We start from the raw sequence: 10,761 nt of genomic DNA, 5'->3' as shown, positions 1-10,761 counted from the left end.
GATCTGCTTCTAATAAAGCCTTTGTTCTCAGTAAACCTACTGGCAGCATGTCATTTTAGCATGAAGTTAAATGGAAGAATGATTTCTTCATCCATTTCTTAGATATTTAGTCTTGAAATAAAAAAAAAGAGCAGGTGAATGATCTCTGACGTCACTGCGGTGTAAATGCAATGTTTTTTTTCGCATGCTGAGACACCAACAAACAGCTTTTGGATGCAACAAAACAGCCTTTATGTTGGTTACAACAAGAGAAAGGATGGACATCATCTAGATACAAACACAGTCCTCTGGAATCTCAGTCCAGAGTGAACACGTGAAGTCAGATTTACAGACAGGTTTGTTTAAGCCGCTCTAAATGCTTCAGTGATGGATGTTTTTTTATCAAAACTGTGTGTAAACTGTGTTTTTGTGGATGTAATTTAACCACATTGAAATATTATTTTGATGAAAACTAAGAGAATATGTGACATTTGATGAAAAAATACAATGAAATAAATACATCCTCCCAAGCCTCCTAAAAAGAAACTTCAGTTTCCACTTGTTTTGTCCAAATCATTATGACCGCATCACTAGTATTCAGTTCACTGACTCTAGTTTACAGTGCTAAAGCTTCTGCTGTGACACAATGACTTAGTGGTGACGGATGTGAGCTCCAGTTTTAGGGTATCGAAGAATGTTCTGTCAATAAGTCCGGAAATAGCACCTTCTTCTCAGGTCCCAATCTGAGTTACAAGCTCCAGATGTCTTTGCTCCAGCTGGGGAGAACAGACTGCAGGATTTGTCAAGGACAATTTTGGGAAATGCTTCTGTTCCAGATGATCCTGCTGCCTCCATCTCAGGTCACAGTGTATCTCCTGAAGACGTAAACACAGACATCAGTGACACCACTCACCTGCGGTCCCTGCATACATGGCTGCCCTGGAATTTAGTCCAGCAAATGCAGAGACAAAAGGTCAGCGATCAGGATCAATCCCACAGCTGCAGCAGACACCTCTGTTGATAGATGAAGCGTTTAACTCCAGACCAACTCCAGTCCCTCAGCGTGCTCCCACAGTAATCCTTATTGTATCCATATCTTGCTCTTCTAACTCCTTATTTGCGTCATTTCATGTGGCCTCCTAGTTGGCGGAAGATCCAATTCAATGCTAATGTAGCATACGCCAACAGCAAAATCACCCCGATGCACAAAGATCACAAGTTTCTACAGTTCAGAAGGCTGTCAACAGCAAATTTGGTAACTTCCAACACCAAGAGATGAATGCAGATGGAAGGGAATCTGATGAAAGCAGATATTTTCAAGGGTTTTGAAACAAACCACTGCGTCATGCTAAAATGATTTACCATTAAACTTATTTCCTGACAGAGGCAGGTCAAGATTGCATTACGCCCGGCCTGCATCTTGGACTGTGTTTAAAATTTTGGCCACTTGCGTGATTGGCTTTGACAAGCTTCAGTTAAACTCTATTGTTTGAGCCGCAGCTGTGATCTGCTTCACGCTGGTGGCTGATTTTCCCCTTGCTGACCACAAGATGTGCTGCCAGTTTCAGGGACCACACGGCAGACTCAGGAGTAAAGGATGTTATGACATCGGCACCATAGCCTGGGAAATGAACATGAGTCTGTTCCCTTCTCTCGCTCACTTAAAATTACTATGATTATTAGACCAAGACTTCAAGATGAAAACACAGTTGTGTATTTTCCTTGTACTTACAATAACACAAAACTCACATCTTTGAAGGACAAACATGGGAAAACTCCATTTACTCAAAATTAGTAGTTGACCCATCAATGTAGCATTAGCTTAAAGCATTTCAAATGCTTGTCACACAAGTTTGTAGCAATTAGCATCTCGTATAGCTGAACAACTTGGTGAAATTTCACGGGTTTCTATCAAATAGTATGAATGTGTTTTGCATTTAAAGTTGCCATTTTTGGAATTAGGCATACTGTTATGTTCCGCGTTTCTCTGGTGCTTTTATTTTGTTATTTCCTGTGTGTCTTTTCCTTGTTTCTCCCCAGCTTCACAGCAACGCAGCTGGCTCCCATTTTGCTGATCAGACTCCACTGATTTCTACACCTGGGTTCCAGGCTGCGCTGCCAGATGGTTGCTTCGCGTCCTCACGGTAAACTCTCTCTCAACCCTCCGTTCTCTTGTGCTCTTGTTTTATATTTCTAAATTTGTGCGTGATCTTCTTTGATCCTGATCTTCCCTCATTTAGATTGTGTGTGAGTCTTTTGTATCACTCACCTTTTGCTTTCCTCTCATCATAGTTATTTCCTTGTGTGTGTGTGTGTGTAGAACCACCACAGCGCTTTCAGTTTATTTGGCCTTGTGAGTTAATTTCCGAGTGCCTTTGTGTTCTCCCGGTTAGTTAGGCCTGATTTATAATTCACTTCTTCTGTTTCAGGTTTTCCCTTCTCTTGAGTGTGTATTTTGGTCCGTGTTCAGGTTCGGGCATCAGTGGTTCTCCGTTCCTGTTCGTCTTTTGAGTTCTCGTGTAATTGTCTAATAAACCTTGATAAATCTTGCAACAATTCAGCGACTGGATCTGATCCCTTAGACAGGCATGATACATGCCTTTCTGGCTCAACAATCCTGCTGCTCCATATATAAAACATGAGATGAGAAACTCGACACACGTCTAAAATCATTGTAGGCGTCCAGGAAACCAAGAAGCCGGCCATGGGTCAGTTCCAACAAAATATATTTTCCTATAATAAGCATATTATGTTTGATTTTGTGTTTGCTTTCTTGTTAAACCATTGGCGGTTATAGTGAAGGATGTGCTTTGTCTATTAGAGGAATATTTTTCATCCATAATAATACATAAAAAAAGCTATTTAGGAAGTGTGTATCAAGCTGATGGCAGCTCTTCAGTGCTACTTGGAGTAGCTCACAGTTGCAAGGTGTGCTAACACAATTAGCATTAGAGCTTCTGTAGAGAACACAAATACAAAAGACAATTTGGAAATATAAAAATGAAACTCATCTCTCCATTTGGAGGTGTTTCAGGCTGGGAGACCGAGGGGTCGACCCAGGACCAAGTGGAGGGATTATAGCTCCTCGCTGGCCAGGGAGTGTCTCGGGATCCTTCAGTCAGGGTTGGATGGATGTTGCCTGGGAGAAGGGTGTTTGGAGCTCCCTGTTGAAGCTGCTGCCCCCATGACCCAGCAACAGCTAAGCAGATGAGATGTAGAGAAACACTCAACTCATCCCAATACAACTTGCAGTGCCACAAGGCTTCAGATCAGGCTTGATGTCAAAACTACTAGTTGAACAGAAAAATGGATTTTAAAAAAAGTTCAAGTAGAACCAACTGAAATAAGTGAATGGATTACACAAGAAGATGGTTTCATCCACCTGATACCCTGGATGTGCAGCAGGCTGTGGTCGGTGTTTGGCTCCCACCTCAACAGTGATGTGATCACATTTTTTTTTAAATCTAACTCTGATTTTGACGGATTATTTACAGGCCTGACATTGTTTGTCCCCCGTTACATAAGCCCCTCTCTCTGTGTTTTAACGAGCTCAGCACATATACAAATGCTCAGGCGGTGAAAATAGATATAAAAGCGTATGTCTGTGGCCTCGGTGAACGTCCGCTCCCTCTGACAGCTCTTCTGGCTGCGATTGTTACTGGCGGCTCTCGCTGTAATTACAAGTCTGCAAATGACCTTTAGGATTTTTCCTCCATATAGAAAGCACTTGATGGGCAATTTTGCTGCCTTTTATCTTATCGGACCATACATTGTCTCAAGCGGATCTAGCGCCCGCAGTCACGAGGAGTTCATGCCCATCTTGTATGAAATTGGATATAATGTCCGCAATTATTGTAAACGTTGACTGCAGCATTTCATCTTCTCTCTCCCACATGTCTTTTGTAGATATCTGCAAGATATGGCCGGGCCCTGCCTTGAGCAGTCCGATTCTGCAGATGTGGTGTAATCCAATATTTCTGTTGGTCATCGCAATATTATGGTGGATCGCATCTGCGGGACAAATCTGCAACACTCTGAGCTTCAAAAAAACTTAAAATTTGAGTGATATATTAATTCAGCACATGGTCAGACAAATGTTTCATGTAGAACAGGGGTTCTTCACCTTTTTGATCTCAAGGCGCCACCAAAAAAAAAAAAAAATGCCTCAGCGCACATTCAAGTTACTCTTCATTTCATTTGTGTTTCGATAACCATATTTAATCTATTTACATGTAAACAAACCAAAACCTTGTGAAATGACATGAAACCATGTGATCATTGCAAAGATTTGTTTGGCATTGAAAAGTCCAACCAGCAGCTGAACCAGGTGCGAGGTATATTTGTTAAATTTACTAGAGGAAAAAAAGAAAACAAAATGGAAGAAAATTGATAAAATTGTGAGAATTCTGAATAAAATTAATATAATAAAACAGTGTCAGCACATCATAAAATACAAAATTTTCCAAAATTAAAATAAGATAAGTAAAGTGTAAATGAAAGTGTCGCATAAAAAAAAACTGCTTCATCAGTTGTTTTCATGAACAGCTTTTACTCTTGTGGATGTGGCATCACTTTTTTTAAATATTTTTTTCCTTTCAAAACTTCTCCATACTTTGTAACTGTCACAAATTTTCAGCTGTCAAGTCAATATAATGACACACTACTGCCACCATATGTGGAAAATGTGTTAAAGCTGAGCGTCTCGCGACGTGTAGAGGTGTAAAACAAAAAACTTTCAGTGGCCCTGTAGGGGGCGCTTGTGGCCCAACTATGGGCCTCGGCCCTATGGTTGACAATCGCTGATGTAGACCATATAGAGCATGCAACAGACCAAACCAAGTCTATCGAATTGTAGCTACAGAAAAGTGGTTAAAAAAAAGATTTATTTGTTCTATTTCTGCATCAAATATACATTATTTATTTCTTTGATAAAAATAAGAATCAATCAGAAAGGGCTGAGCTGAAGACTCTCAGTGTTGTGGTAGACTTCTCCTTTGGTCTCTGTCAGAATGTGTGGGTCGTCCTGTGTTCTCTATTGAGCAGGGCCAAGATATGGATCCAGATACACAAGCACTCAGGCTGAGCTCACCTAGTACTCCAGATAGGACCCACTCGATCAGACCTGCGGAGGTGGGGGGGGCTTTGGCACTCACCTCCCTGAGTTCTGTCTGCAATTTGACCAACCAAATATCAATATCATTTTTCAGTCAGTGTATACGAGTTGTGTTTTCCATTAATGCGGCACCTCTGTTTGACCGTTTCATATTCTTTGAAGTCCTTTGAGTTGCATTCTCCTAGTGAATATTGATGGAAACCTACCGTAAATGCTTATTAATGGTGTGCATCAGCATCTGTGGGCAACATGGACTGCAAAACAGAAACCCTTTTGAGAGCCACGTCCTTGATTCTCCAACATATGGATTGGTGTTTTTTTGGTTTGTGTGTAACTTTTATTATGAATGCAGATGAGTCAGTCATGACAATTCTCCATCACAGCTACCGTCAAACATTCAAGTGAAATATGATTTGTTTTTATTGATTCAGTCGCTGAAAGTTAGCAAACATATGAGAGGCTGATAAAGGAGTCGAATGGTGTAACCTTTGGCAGATAGTGTGGGTTCGAGGGAAGGTGAGTTGTGATGGTGTGATAGCTAGTCAGCAAGTATAGAACACGCTGCAATGCTGTGCTCATATATAGTCTGGTGCCGTGTTGCCTCTGCCACTCAGTTTGAGGCGTAAATTGTGCAAGAACTTTTTGCCAAATATTTATTTTTCTATTTTTTTTATTGTTATCCTGCATGCTAGAATCAAAACTTTCTTTTTAAATAGATCACTTCATCGCAGTGGTTTGAAACAGTCACACAGGAAGCCAAAATGTGAAAAAAAAACTTTATAAAAAAGGATCCCTGAAATGAAAAAGTGACACCTGTAATACACTGTATCACAGACTATAACTGTGACTTGAGCCTTCTCCATAAGCCTGAGTTGTCGACTGTAGCATGGGTGCTATGCAGCCATCGATGGATAGTTTTAGTAGCATTGCTTTAGGGTTGTTATCGAGGCTTGTCAGTACTCCACGACTCATCCAGCAGTATGTTGAGCTTTGACCAAAATATTTGGTGAAAATACGTTGAATCAAGCCTCTTGGCGGAGGTCTGCGCTCTCTGAGTGCTTTTCAAGATTCCAATTATGTTATGTTTATTATTTAATTTCGTTTTACATTATGTTATTATACATTTAATGATGCTTTACACCAAGCTGGGTGTTTTGAAAAAAACAAAAAAAATCCACCACAATTTTTTTTTTAAGTTCAATTGTGAGGTCGGCCATCATGCCCTGAAACTGCAGACACTCCTTCATGTGTGCTCCTCTGATCGTGAGTCCAAAAGCAGTTTTAACTGAGCGAAGCATGATTGTGTGCCGTGGAACTAAAAAAAAATGATCCCACTTGTGACATGTAGCAGCAGAAGCGTTGCTGAACTGGGTTGCAGGAGAGCCAGCAACACTCAAGAGGCCATTTGCAGTCAGCAGGATCCAGTTGGTGAACTGGAACCCCATTAAGGTTCATGCTTCTTTTCTTGTTCCACAACTCCTGAAACGATCCTTGAAATCCGCGCTGTTTAGCAAACAGAGAGGGAGAAATAAACACTGGCCAAAACATGACCTCCTGAAAAAAAAATAATAATCCACATGGGAACAGCCGGCGCTCAAATTTGTAAGTGACCGCTTTAATGAAACTGATTCATACAGTATGATTTTTTTCTTTTTACTCTCCGTGTGTGGAAATATGATCCCAATTCTCCCCTGCCACTGTATGGCTCACTGGGACATGAAAGAAATGAGAATCTGGCACGAGTGCACAGGCGCTGCAGGCGAACCAGGCGGGTCATGATTTGCTTCTGAGGTTTAATTAAAAGGTTGTATTCCAAAAAAGAAAGGTAATTTCTGTTGAAATATTGGATTACAGGTACCAGAAAGTAAATAGGAACAACAGAAAGAAGATGCAGCTTCTGTTTATCGCTCTGCGTCCACACACCTTGGCTGAACTGAGACGCTGGAAGCTGTATATCCTCACTATTTGAAGCACATGGAGACATTGTTGGACACAAATCACAAAAGCATCACGCTGTATTTACACTCCTGAGCTAAATCCTTGAAGCAGGGACAGTCAGTAGAGTGTTTACAGCACCAGCGTTACATAAAGCAATAAAACACAGTCATTTCAAGTTCAGCTGCAGCAGGAAAAAAAAACACCTGCCGCGGATTTGTCGGAGACTCTCTGCTCCCCGCAGACGGTCGCTGCATTTCAGGTCAGCTTGAGATGTTTTGGGTGCTGAAGTGGGCTGACTTTCCCTGCTCATTATCTCCCATCATCTGGCCACCGTCAAATTAATGAATACAGGGGGCTTTAATCAGAAAGTGGGCGCCAGAGCAGTCGGCTCCAGACGCAGCTTTCTAATAAGTTTAACAATGTTTTGCAGATTTTGGAGAGTTATTTTAATTAGCTGACTCTGGCTGAAGGGAGCGCGGCTTCTGTCTTTCTCAGCCAAGAGAATGAAATGCTTCTGAACCTGATATTTGTTCACTAGAAAGGACTTTTTGGTGAGAAGCTCATTCACAGATGATGTGGAAGAGGTCGGCCAAACCCTCAACAGCTCAGATGATTGACTGGAAAGACAAATCCTCCCATCTAGTGGTGAGCTGGAAAATGGGAAAGATGTGACACTCTGATCCAGCTCCATGCAAATGCACACTGGATAGAGGGCATGATGAATGGATGAAATGATGGAAACCTGTGGGAAGGCAGAGCTCAACATTCATCCTACTTATTCCCTTAATGGGGAGACTGGAGGTTCTTGGGGCGAGAGGTTGGGGGGAGGGCAGCACATCACATGACACACGTGTGACAAGACAACCACTCACTGTCGCCAGCAAACCATTTAGACGCATAAATAAATCGCTGGATGCCTCCAGACTGTGGGAGGAAACCAGAAGGGTGCACTCCATACACATAGTTGCCTCAAGCTGGATTCACTTGCTGCAAGGCTGCAGCACAAACCTCTGACTGCCTATGGGAAAAATCTCTGCTGAAACAAACTTGTTTCTGAATTGTGATTATTTTACCAACCGTGTCTTGATTAACATCCTTGGAGACTTGAATAAATAAATATTATTTGAAAATGTTATTTTAAAAAATATGAGGTGTAATAGATTTACTATTACATGTAATAAATCTGAATGATTTTCATATTTTTTCACCAGCAAAATAATGTTAAAATAATATTAAAATGTCTGAAAATGATTTGAACACAAACATCAGCCATTAATCTTAACATAACATAATTCTCATAGGGGATGAAAGAGGAGCAGTCATCAGGTGAGTCATGTTGAAATACAGATATGAAAACACCGACCTGTGGCAGGTTCACCTCCCACTGTGAATGAGCATTTGCGACTTGCACAGCTGTGACTCCTTCATTTTCTGTCTATTATTGCCTGGGTCACAAGGTGCATCGGCCCATCCCACCTACAACAGGTTAAAGCAGGCGGACAAATCTCCAGTCCAGAGCTGCAATAGTGACAATCCATCAAATTATTTTACCTCCTGATAAGAGAAAAGCGCTGTGAGACAGTAGATAAGCCCAGACTGAAGATTTAGAATGTAATCTTTTTGTTGTGGTCTGTTTTCTTTTCGTCAGTGTTCTCTTTCTTTTTGTCAATCAGAGAAGGAATCACGGTGAAGGTAGACGACTGAAATCGCTGGGCAGAGCAGAAGATGATGCGGCGGCCATGAGACTGTGAGGAGCTTCATTTCTGTCTCGAGAAAGACACCAAGGTGAAGTCAAACTTTAAGGCTGTATTTATGAATATATATTCACTTGTTCTTAGAATTTGCTTTTGCACCGAGGCTGTCTGAAGTCTGTTATGTTAATAGGTTAATAACATTGAGACAAGTTAGAGCATGTCATAACCTAAAGGCAGAACAAAAGTCCTCCCAGGGCGTCATATAGCAACTTTGGGAAAGCTGTACGTTCAGTCTTTTGAAACGCCTGGGCGTAAAATCACCTTCACCTTCTACTGCCGCTTATCCGGGGTCGGGTCGCGGAGGCAGGTCTTCTGGTCTTCCCAGGCCAGACCGGAGACATAATCTCTCCAGCGAGTCCTGGGTCTTCCCCGGGGTCTCTCTCCCGGTAGGACATGCCCGGAAAACCTCCCTAGGGAGGCGTCCAGGGGGCATCAGGATCAGATGCCCGAGCCACCTCAACTGGCTCCTCTCGATGTAGGGGCTCCACCCCGAGCTCCTCCCGGATGACCGAACTCCTCGCCCTATCTCTAAGGGTGCGCCCAGCCACCCTGCGGAGGAAACTCATCTCAGCCGCTTGTATCCACGATCTCATCCTTTCGGTCATTACCCAAAGCTCGTGACCATAGGTGAGGGTGGGAATGTAGATCGATCGGTAAATCCAGAGCTTCGTCTTGTGACTCAGCTCCCTCTTCACCACAACAGTTCGATACAGCGACCGCATCACTGCTGCCGCTGCACCAACCCGTCTATCAATCGCACGCTCCCCTTTTCCCTCACTCGAGAACAAGAACCCGAGATACTTAAACTCCACCAGTTGGGGCAAGAACTCTCCAACTCTCCACCAAGAGAGCAAACCACCTTATTCCCGTCGATAGCCATGGCCTCAGACTTGGAGGCTTCACACTCTGCAAACCGCCCCAGTACAGGTTCGATGTGTGCGTAAAATGTAACACTAAAAGTCCACTTTCCCAACATCAATATGTCACAGCATGAGCGTGAGGATGTGTTGAAAACATCCGAGTAACCCTGACAAAACATCTTTGCATCATAACTGTGCGGACCATTTGAAAAGATGTTGTGAAAACACTCCTTGCCGCGCTCACCGCGCTGGATGTGCTCAAGATTGTCGTGTTTTTCGATGCTGGCGATGCCATCTGTCTCTCATTATCCCGCTTATTTATCTTTGTAATACCTCCGTTTTGATTTTGGGTTCACATTTGAGAATAAAATAAACACACCAGGCCTGTGCCAGTAATCCAGATGTTGGCTTCCCATGCTGTTATGCAAGCGTTTGATTTCAGGTTTCAGAGAACAAGGTGCTGCCAAGAGAAGGAGTAAACATGGCTGAAAAAACAGAATCCCACTGGGAGACAGTTGAGTTTTTGTCATTTGCATTTAGCAGCACAGTGTCGAGCATTCAAACGCCTCTGAGTGATGTTAAAAATAAGGAAGATTTGCTGTAAATTCATGTGGGAAATGTGATTTGAACAGCAGAGCTCAATACATTATGAACAACTGCAGCCATTGAGTTCATTGAAACCAGGTTAAAAAGATTTTGTTTAATAAATAAATAAGTTAAATATTATTTCAGTGTAATGATATAGTACGTCATATATTTATACATTCATTATCCTCTGCTTGTTCTTCAATGTGCCATGGTGATCCTCATCCTGATCCTGATCCCAGCTAGCCGGGGCACCAGACAGGAGGAAGTGGATCAACCATTCAGAGAAAACTAAGTGAAGCTTAGTAGTCGAGGAAGAGCTGAAACTCTCGACACCAATATGCCATCAGATTAGCAAGGAACTTTTGGTCTCATTGAATCCAGGTCATGGGAAGTGTTCCTGAAAACACACCTGTGCTGAGAGTTGCGCTGACCCCCATTGGTCGGCCTCCTCCACTGCTGACCTCGGCAGACTTTCTAGCACCAAATTTGGAGCTGCTGTAGTCGGGGGATGCTTTAAAAGACGGCCATT

This window comes from Synchiropus splendidus, chromosome 7, assembly GCF_027744825.2.
Source record: "Synchiropus splendidus isolate RoL2022-P1 chromosome 7, RoL_Sspl_1.0, whole genome shotgun sequence".
Taxonomy (NCBI): domain Eukaryota; kingdom Metazoa; phylum Chordata; class Actinopteri; order Syngnathiformes; family Callionymidae; genus Synchiropus; species Synchiropus splendidus.
The sequence above is the reverse complement of the archived record's forward strand: the minus strand, read 5'-3'. Positions refer to the sequence as shown.